Genomic DNA, 10,341 nt, shown 5'->3' with positions numbered 1-10,341 from the left:
TTAATTATTTATTGACAAGAAATATCTTCTTATAGTTATTTACCAAAGTGTACAATCATTAACCAATTCATATCTTTGATTTTAAAAAATACCATTAATATGCTATCATTTTAGAAATATACCATTAACTTGTTTTTTCATAAGTAAAGCTTTAGACTATCAAACAAAAATCAATATTTATATTATAATCTTGTATGAAAAAATATGAAAACTAAACTTTCCAAATCCTAGTATGAGTTAATAGATCTGTAAGTACTATTAATATACTACACAATTAAATATATTTTCTCCATAACATTCTATATTTTAAAATATATATAGAAACTATAATATCCAAAACATAGACTATTGAGTATACTAGTGTGAACTAGTAAATTTTGGTGAATGTTTAACTACAATATACAAAACAATGATATAGATTGAGAGACCTCAATTCAAGAAAAGTGGAAATTGTTTTCATCTACAAAACCCATAGTGATCTAATACATAAATCACTTATCTTATACATCTATTGCTTGTTCGTCTTCAAGGTATTGCTCATGCTCTTTGGCCTTTTTTCCATCATCACTTATTATTATCATCATCAACTTCTTCTTCATTCTCCTCAATTACTTCAACAATTTCAATATCAGTAAGCTCAGCAAGTTCTATTGGTTCACTAGATAGAGAACGCAAGGGATCCTTAGATGCAAATATGACCTTCTTGATGTTTTCTATGACATTTGCACCTACTTCTTGATCCTCATCTAGCGATTTAAGGACACCTTGAAGTGGCATCCTAATAAATGCCACTTGGAAGTCATCCTTCTCCATAGTAATGCAACGTCTTTCTTTTTGAATAGTGCATGTGATTGTTATTTATGTTGATGATATAAAAATTAAATATATTATTTATTTAGCATGGACTATACATTTCTTTGTTATATCATCTAGATTATTTTTATCAGTAGAACAACGTATATGTAGTTGTCCCTAAAAATAAATCAAGCACCCAATCATCTTATGCTGAAAATAAATCAAGCAATCTATTGATCAAACTTTGCGGCTTTTGATATGAGTTCATCATAGACTTGTTGCCATCCAGGTGCTTTAGTTTTCTTGTGACAGTTGGATACTTGAATATGTTCTCTGTATTTGTTTTAGTTTCATGTGCTTTGATTATTTTCTTCTCTACTTCATTCCAATGTCCTACAATGATCATCTCAAAGCAACTCTTGAATCGAAATTCAGGTCTGTGGTCAATATTGAAGTTCTCTCTATATAAAAAGATACTTAACTTTAGTGTATAAAAAACATCAATATATACATGACTATAAATTATATTGGGTAGAGAGAAAAGAAATTATATCAAATGAAAGATTCTACTCCATGTAATTCATTTTTGAAAGCAAGTGCCACACTATCAGTTTGGTGTGTACTATGGAAGATAACAAATCTAAACAATGGAGAATTTGTTATTTTCTTGAAGTTTTTATCATCTATGAGACTTCTTTGAATGTGAAAGCCTCATCACATTAGTAAATCTTGGCATGTTGCATCTATATGGTATATTTACAATCACAAGGGTGAGGTAATGTGGATCTACCAATTTATCTAAGTCATTCACATCACCGTGAATAACTTTGTAGCATATCTCTTGTAGTGGACATTGTGGATGATAAAAAGAACGCATGAGGAATGCATATCCACATCATCAAGTTGTGCTACATATTGCTCCTTTAATAATCTGAGTCACTCATCTCTCTTGCTTTGCCCTCTCCAAATGGATGAAGAACTATGGAGGGCAATTATCACCCTACAATGTGGCTTTTCCTTTTCCATTCCTTTTATATTTGGCTAGTTTCTTTAATAGGAAAATAAAATTATTACTATCAATATACTACAAATAAGTTATATTTCAAGATAAGAAGCATCAATACTTACCCAATCCTTGAATGCTAGGAAGAAATCTCTTAGCACATTCATAGAACTGGATGCTCGATATTCACAAGTAGCTTCATCCCATGAAGAATAATTGAGGCACTTTGTCATCATCTCTTGTATTTTCATATAAACTTTATGTTTGCAAACAAAATTAGTTTCATAGTCAATTCATTGACCATCTCATCTAAGGAGAGTTTCTTTGCTACTACCCTAGATAAGATGGATATAAGCATCCTCTCATCCTTCATGCCTTGAAGAGAGCGCCATGGCAACAACTTCATATCAAGCAAGCTCTTCAATGGACACATCTATCTTCTTAGACTTTCCCTTCATAATTACATTTATATCATCATGAGCTTTCTTTCACTTCTCACCTTTTAATTGCTTAGGCTCCCCACATGTGGAAGATTTGATCCTATAAATCCCAAATTTGCCCCATACTAAATGCAAGTTAAAATATTGGATCATACCTCTGAAACCCTCTGCCTTTGGGTTCTCATAAATTACCACACCAAATGTTTACACATAGCTCTCTCTCTCTCTCTCTCTCTCTCTCTCTCTCTCTCTCTCTCTCTCTCTCTCTCTCTCTCTCTCTCTCTCTCTCTCTCTCTCTCTCTCTCTCTCTCTCTCTCTCTCTCTCTCTCTCTCTCTCTCTCTCTTTGTGTGATATCACATGACTTCCTATGATTATGTTGTCGTAGCAAGATCAATAATATGAATCTCGAAAACCCAAGAAAGTTTATAACTCCTAGAATTCCTTAATTCACAACACTTCCATGATATTCAACCGGCCCAAGGTGAAGACAACTTTGGAAAGAAGGTTGCAAGATGATAGCTTGAATAATTTGATTATCAATTCATGACCTCTATTGAGAAATTGTTATGTGTGTGGCCCAAAAGTGAGTGCCTTTGATGACCAATTCAAGTCAATGACTAAGGATTGAGATTAACTTATGTACAATGGATTGGCCTTGTGATGACTAGCATAGATCATGTATGAGACTTGAGAGATTTTATGTTTAGACAAGTGAGATAGTTTATGTGTCAATCAATCGACAAGTTTCAACAAGTTGACAACTTTGTGTCTTGATGAGTTGATCAATTTGTATCAATGAGTTAAGTTTTTGTGTCAATAAGTTTCCTTGCATCAATGAGTTGACAAGTTTTGTGTGTCAACAAGGTGACATGTTAAACAGTCGATGAGTTGATAGGTTCTTGTATCAATGAATTGGTAACTTTATATCTTGACAAGTTGTCAAGTTTGTGTCGATGAATTAATCAATTTCAAGTTGAAAAGTTTGACAAGTTGTGTTGACCAGTTTATGTTTTGATAAGTTTAAATTCTAATGAGTCTCAAGTTGACAAATTTATGCCTCACCGAGTTGACTACTTGATGACTTTCCTTGTTGACAAGCTTATTGAGAATATGATTGGTTGACAAGTTGACATTTGATATATTCATGAGTTTATGTGTTGGAAGGTTGACTGCAAGTTTTATATATAAGCATGTTGATGAGTTAATAGCTTGACAACTTTCTTTGTCGACAAGCTTGTTGGGACAAGTTTCCTTGTATCGACATGTTGATGAGTTGATGTGTTGATAACTTGACAAGTTCCCATTGTTTTGACAAGTTGACAAGTTTTATCTTGGTCAACTAACAAGTTGAAAAGCTCCGTCAATACATTGACAAGTTATTTTGATTGGTGAGTTGATAGTTTACAAATTGACAAGTTGTCAGGTTGATGAATTATGTGTCGATGAGTTTGAGGGCTGATAAGTTGTGTTGATGAGTTACAAGTTGACAAGTTTCTTGTATCTCAATGAGTTGATTAGTTTCGTGTTAATGGACAAGTTTATGTATTGGTGAGTTGGTGCATTGACAAGTTAGCATTGATAGGTTGACAAATTGACAAGTTGAGGAGTTGTTAAGTTGTTAGTTGATGACTTGACAAGTTGTCAATTGACAAATGGACAAGTTGGTATTTGATGACTTGGGATTTGATGAGGGGTATATTTGGGTAACAGAACCTTGTGATATTTTAATAAGGCTAAAAATAAATTCCAAAAAAAAGCCACAAGCAACTAATGCTTGTTGCAACTAACTCCTTGAATACACCACTACCTACCCTAGTCTCATTGACACTAACACAAATGCTATCCACTCTCCCAAATCATTCCTAGTTATCAAAGATACTAAACTCAAGAGAATCAAAAAGCATGATTAAATATGGCATAGCTTTGATTGAGTGGTGGTCTTGTTATAGCTCTTTCTTCTTTTCTTACTTGTATCGTTCGACAGCTTTCTCTTGTGTTGGTGGTCGAATGGTGGCTTGTGGTGAGGCGATGAGGTGGCAATCACAACAGATCCTTTTCACAATGATGGCAAGGGGGAGAGGTGATGGTCATGGTGGTAGAGGGTATGGTAGAAAGAAGGCAACAATGGTAGGAAAAAAGTGATAGGGAAGAATGGGGGTCTGTGTAGTTAGTGCAGAAGAAAGGGAAGGCAAAGATAGAAATTGTGGAGGGGAGAGTATTTGACAAGGAAGAGGGGAGTTGGCACGTGGTGATAAAGGTGGAATGAACAGTGGATGTGAAAAGCAAATGGAAAAAAATGATGGTAGAGAGATATCCAAAGAGGTTTAGGGGTAATGGAAAGGAGATGATGGGAGATTCCAACCTTGTCAATTGAGTTCAAGCAAATAATCAATACAATCTATAAACATATGCCATATCTAGACTTGTGCAAGGGAGCTATTGAGTTATCATATGTTGGTGTCACCATGGAAGATGATCGAGAGATGATCTCCCATGTGTTGCAAGTGGTGTTGCGATTCAAGCTCTCTCTCCTTTGTTACACTTTAAACAAAGGCTTTGTGGGGTAGAGGCATACCATCCTTCAATTTTTAGTGGTCATGGACGCACATTTGATCACTAAATAGAAACATCAAAAGACAATAATGATGGCAATAATTGCTATTCCACAAAAAAGTGATGCTTTGTGGTGTCTACAAATTTGATCTCATTGATAGGAACTCTCATGTGCCTTTTCCTTTCCCTTACAATAGGATCAACTCCCAATAGTGTGCCATACTGTAGTGTGTTACCATGTACTAGTGTAGCCAAATTGTAATGTAACATGATTGGTGCTAGTCGTATTGTGTTTGACCCAAGTGTAGGTGGAGAAGAAAGGGCCTAGCATATATGCCCTATAGAGTCAAAACCACCCGAAAATCAAATTTACCAAATGGTAGCCAACAAATAGGTGTGGTAGTTACGACTATTGTAGTGAACAACTAATGGTGACATGACAGGCTATAGCAGGGGTCCCAAATAGGTGGCAATGGTGTTGATGCGAGGTGGATGCAAGAGTGATGTGGGTCAACAAGGAGATAGAGGATTCCACACTATGGTGGGGATTGACGATGTATAGCATTAGAGCCAAAAACGCTTCAAAAAAGGCACTTTTGTTAATCAATGGATTAAGGAAATGGCCAAGAAGATTTTACCATGTGGACAAAAACATGGTACTCTTCTCTCCTTCGCTTTTGAGATAGTAGAGTCCATTTTGTAGTTTTCCCTCTTATTTTGCCGAATTCTTCAAATCATGATAAGTTTTGGTAGTCCCAAAGGCCCTATTAACTAATAAAAGTTGACAAAACATCTGACAAAGACAATATGACAGAGTTAAGTTAATTCAGAAATTTTGAAAATCGGGAGAATTTTCAAAGTTCTTCTTAGCATCCATAGTATTTTTAATTTGTTTCCTTGAGGTTAGCCCTTAGCTTCTTGACCTCTCTCTTTAGGTTTCTTTCTCTACACATTGTTTGCATGCCCGTTGTCTTTTACATGGCATCCACAAGGTGTCCTTCTCATTCCATAAACTCTACACCATCTATAGCAAAAGCACAAATGGAAAATGGGAGCCCAAAACATTTACTATAGATTATTGGGTTACAATCTCGAGGAAGTTAGTATATGTATATCCTTACATTACGTGCGTTCAAGGCCTATTTATAAATATCCTTATCTGTGAATTTTTCTTAAATAAAATATAACCCTTTTCTATTCAAATTGTAAATAATCCATTTATATTACACCCTTCTGTATGTAAAAAATGTATAAAATGATATTTTAAAAATACCTTATTTTGAACCCACGTGATGCATACATATATTCATGAGTAACTTACCCGAGGTTACAATGCTACCATCTTGCAGGGGCTATCATAAGGTGAAAAGAATGAAATGGGAGGATATCAAATATCACTGGAAGGGATGCATCATTACTTTCAAATCTATGCCTCAAGGCTAGTTTGCTTTGGTGCAATATGTTTACATGGCTAGAGATATGTACTTGGCTCCACCTGAATGTTTTTCTTAGCAAGCACATTGTAAGTTTGAGTTGCAAAATATATATGAATATATTGTTTTGTTTGAAGCAAATGCTAAATAGTGTATTATTGGTTATAGATATTTTTCCATCGATAAGTTTTGAGTGGCAACTTTTAAAGAGCATCAACTGAACATTCCATGCCATTCATAAAGATTTTGCATACATTATTTATGCTGATCAAACCACGATTTTTTTAAATGAAAGTAGAAATTTTTGTGTATTATGCACAATATGTGGTTCCCTCAAGAGCAGGCATGTATGGATACCTTGAAGATTTGCAATTACCAAGTCTCTCATCTTTGGATTGGGAGATGCCTGATGAAGCAACAATGGAGAGTTTTAAACTCAAAATTGCTCAAGATATTCAAAAGGCTATGACTCCTGGAAGGATCTCGAGAAGAGTATGTTTATCGTGGTTATTACCCTTGTATGTTTTTGTAGCTTGCTTCAAAACAACATGTTTACAAAGGACGAAGGCTTCATGGCTAAATAGAAACTTTTCATAGGAAGATTTGGACAAAATTTTAGGTCTGTCTTAGAACATCAAGAAATCTAACCACAAAGATGACTTTATAAGGTGCAATGTATGCCCTTAGTCATTGGGTTTATCCTATAATATATCTCGACAATCCCTTGTCATAGGTTTTGATTACAGAAGATACAAGCTTAGAATGGGTGCATGGGTTTCTTTAGATTTAGAGATTGATTGTAAGATATTGAAACTTACAGTGCAAGTTATTGCACACAAGAAGTAAAGGAGGTGAGCGTTACTTCAAAATGGAATCTTAATGATGTAAGAGACACCTTGGAGTTTCTAGACAATGTTACTCCTGGATATAAGTTCAAGATAAATGGTGCTATAATTGGAAAAAGAGCTTAGTGCGCTTATCATGTATGAGCTATTTGCCTCCTCGTGTTGTGACTTTTGGACCATGAATATGCATGTATAAATAATTTCGAATTTTTCTTTTGCTCACAAATATTGTTGCCAGAAATATGGAATTATACATAGTGATAAGTATTATAGAGGAACTCTTGGTATAAACTTTGTAATGATTCTATAAATAACAAATCATCATTCATGGAACAAAATGATTTCATTATATCATGGGTTACAAAATTGGAGTACAATTTTATAGGAAATGCTAGGCATGAACTTTACAATTCTTTGTGATTCTATGAACAAAAAATCATCTTACATAGATAAGACCAAAATGAGATTTCATTACATCATGGGTTAGAATATTGTACTACAAATATACAAGGGAAATTTATTGATGTACAAATAGAAAAATGGGCTATTCTTTAGCTTCTCTCTGATCTTCAACTTCCCCACCCTCAAGCTGTTATTTGGCTTCTCCTTGGTCTATAGCTTCTTCATCCTTAGATTGAGCTTCTCTCTGATCTTCAACTTCTCTACCCTCAAGACTTTTCTCCTTCTTTGGAATAGTTGCTCCATCTTCATCACTTTCATTCGTCATCACTAGTTTCCTCTTAGTAGGTGTTTTCTTTGGTTGCTCAAAGAACTTGATTTTCTCGGGCACTCTTTTCTCCTAGGGCTTTAGAGGAGATGGATTAAATTTCAATGGAGAAAGCTCAGGCATCCCCTTCTTTTTGGACCCCTTCCTTTTCGACCCCGAGGACTTCTTCTTTTTGGTGGTTGTCAGGGTCCACTAGAGTAATTGCCTGTTCCTTGGAAGTTTAAGGTGGGAGAGGGGAGTCAAGGTCCACTAGAGTAATTGCCTTATCCAAAACTAGTTCGCTACACCTCTCCTGTATCCACCACATGTGTGACTCAGGGTAGTCTCTACATTGCAACAAAGTATATAAGCTATTTGAATTAGAAGAGACTTTCAAAATAAAAAAGACAAGACATAGGAGACTCACATTCACCCCCTCTACATTAAATAACTCTGAATCTATTGTCCAAGAAGCATTTGAAATCACTCTCCACCCACAACTATATATGTCATTTTGCAATGGGACCTCTTGAAGGAGAAACTTGAAAGGCCTTTGAGGATCAACAATGTTTTCAAATTTGGTATCCAAGTGGGTAGTAACAAGTTTAGCAGCACTATAACTATTAAATTATTAGCAAATAGTATAAACTTTAACCAATAAAAGTCAAAATAAAAACGGTGTCCATTAACGATACATCTTTGAGTGGCCGTAAATTCCTGAAAGAGAATTCATAAAGATGACCTCTCTTGTAGGAATGTTGATATAGATTAGGCTCTAGTGCTCTCAGGGAACCAAAACACTAGTGAGCAAAAACCCTAAAGACAAATCATCAAGAGATAGAACGTTGAAGGGATGTACCTTTCAACATATGGAAAAAATATATGATGCTTTGTGACACTATCAAAGTGCTTAAAAAATTTTATAATATTTGAACTGGATTTTAAAAATAAGTCCACATAAAGAAGTGGATCAACAACAAATATACTCTTAGCAATATCATTGCTAAGTGAAGCAATATATGACCTGTATACAAAGTAAAGAACGAATAAGAGAATGAATGCAATGTAAGGACCCTTGAAAAAATTTAATATAAACAAGGAGAAGCAAAAGACCTTACCTCAAACAACATAAAACTATTGAATCAGTTAGTTGACAATCCTTTTTCTTGAATAGGGCCTTATCTTCAAGAGATATGCTGATGTACTCTTCTTTTATAGGATGAGTTCAGGATTAATAGAAATATTTACAACCATTTGGCCATACACTTTGCCCATCCTCTCATCGTTCACAGGGCCAAGAGTCTCAATCTTTCTTTTCCAGATGACATTTTCATGCTCTATTATCTCTTTCCGCTTCTCCTCCAAGATAGCCTCCCGCTCACTTGCAACCCTTGTAGGATACAAGTGAGTAACATCCTCAACCTTGGGCGCCAATGGCTCCTTCCGTTTTCTAGACACCTTGGCTGGAATATTCAAGATTTCAAATGCCTTTTGATCACTAGTTGGCAAAGGCTTCAAAACTTTGTCAAACCTATACCTAAGTCTACTATCCATACTAAAGTTCTTATTCATCAATGTAATTCGATGTGCATGAGCAGCTACAATGTATGCATCATTCAAAATATCAATTAAAAAATCCTCCATTGCCTCCTATAAGCAGAGTAGAGCAAAGTAGGGCAGACAAATGCCATTTCTTATTGAGGCCCTCCACAAAAGCAATTGAAGACAACCTATCAGATATCTCTTTAACCACTCTGAAAAAAGGAGCCTTAGGAATGAGATGGCTAGTGGTCTTTTGAGCTTTCTTGATCTCTCTAAAACATCTCTACATGAGCTCTACATGTAGAACCATCTAGATTTTCTCTTTCTCTTAAAAAGGGGTTTCCTGGATAGGATTAAGAAGGGAACTTGAAGGTTGAACCTCACCAGTTGACTTGAGTTCTCTAAGGATTCACTTTCACCTCCAACACCAGCAAGGGTAGCAGGGCAAGCGATATCTTCACGTGTCTCCTTGACAGTTTCCTCTTCACCTTCCCTTGAAGGTTTCTTCAAGTAAACCTTCCTTGCAGTTTGCTTTGTCCTAGCCATCATTTGTGCAGGCTAAGGGTCAGGAGTACTTGGAATAGATTTGACAATACAACGCGATGAGATGAGGCTCCTAATGTCTTACTAACACTATCGTGTTGTATCAGAAAAATGCTAGAACCACAAGAAACACTGATGTTAAAGACAAACAACACCAGTGCAATGCAAGGACAAGAAACTTTTAGATTGAAACACATGCCTCATAACGCTGTGATAAGATCACGTTGCTGGATGAAGAAATAGCACAATCACTCTATATCAAAAAGATGTTAATATGGCACAATGACGTTAGGATCCTCATGCAAAAATCCCACAATCATGCCATATCGTAATAAATACCTATACCACACAATAGGGGGAACGAGAAGAACTCTGCTATGCCTCAATCGTGTTGTATGTGCGCTTGTTGAGTGGTATCCGATACGGCATGAGTGGTTGTGCTAGAGGATTTTGCGAGGCTAGTATTCGTGCTGTATAAGC

This window comes from Lygodium microphyllum, chromosome 21 (genome assembly GCF_053477565.2).
Source record: "Lygodium microphyllum isolate KBCC chromosome 21, Lygodium_microphyllum_v1.1.10, whole genome shotgun sequence".
Taxonomy (NCBI): Eukaryota; Viridiplantae; Streptophyta; class Polypodiopsida; order Schizaeales; family Lygodiaceae; genus Lygodium; species Lygodium microphyllum.
This window is presented reverse-complemented; position numbering follows the sequence as displayed.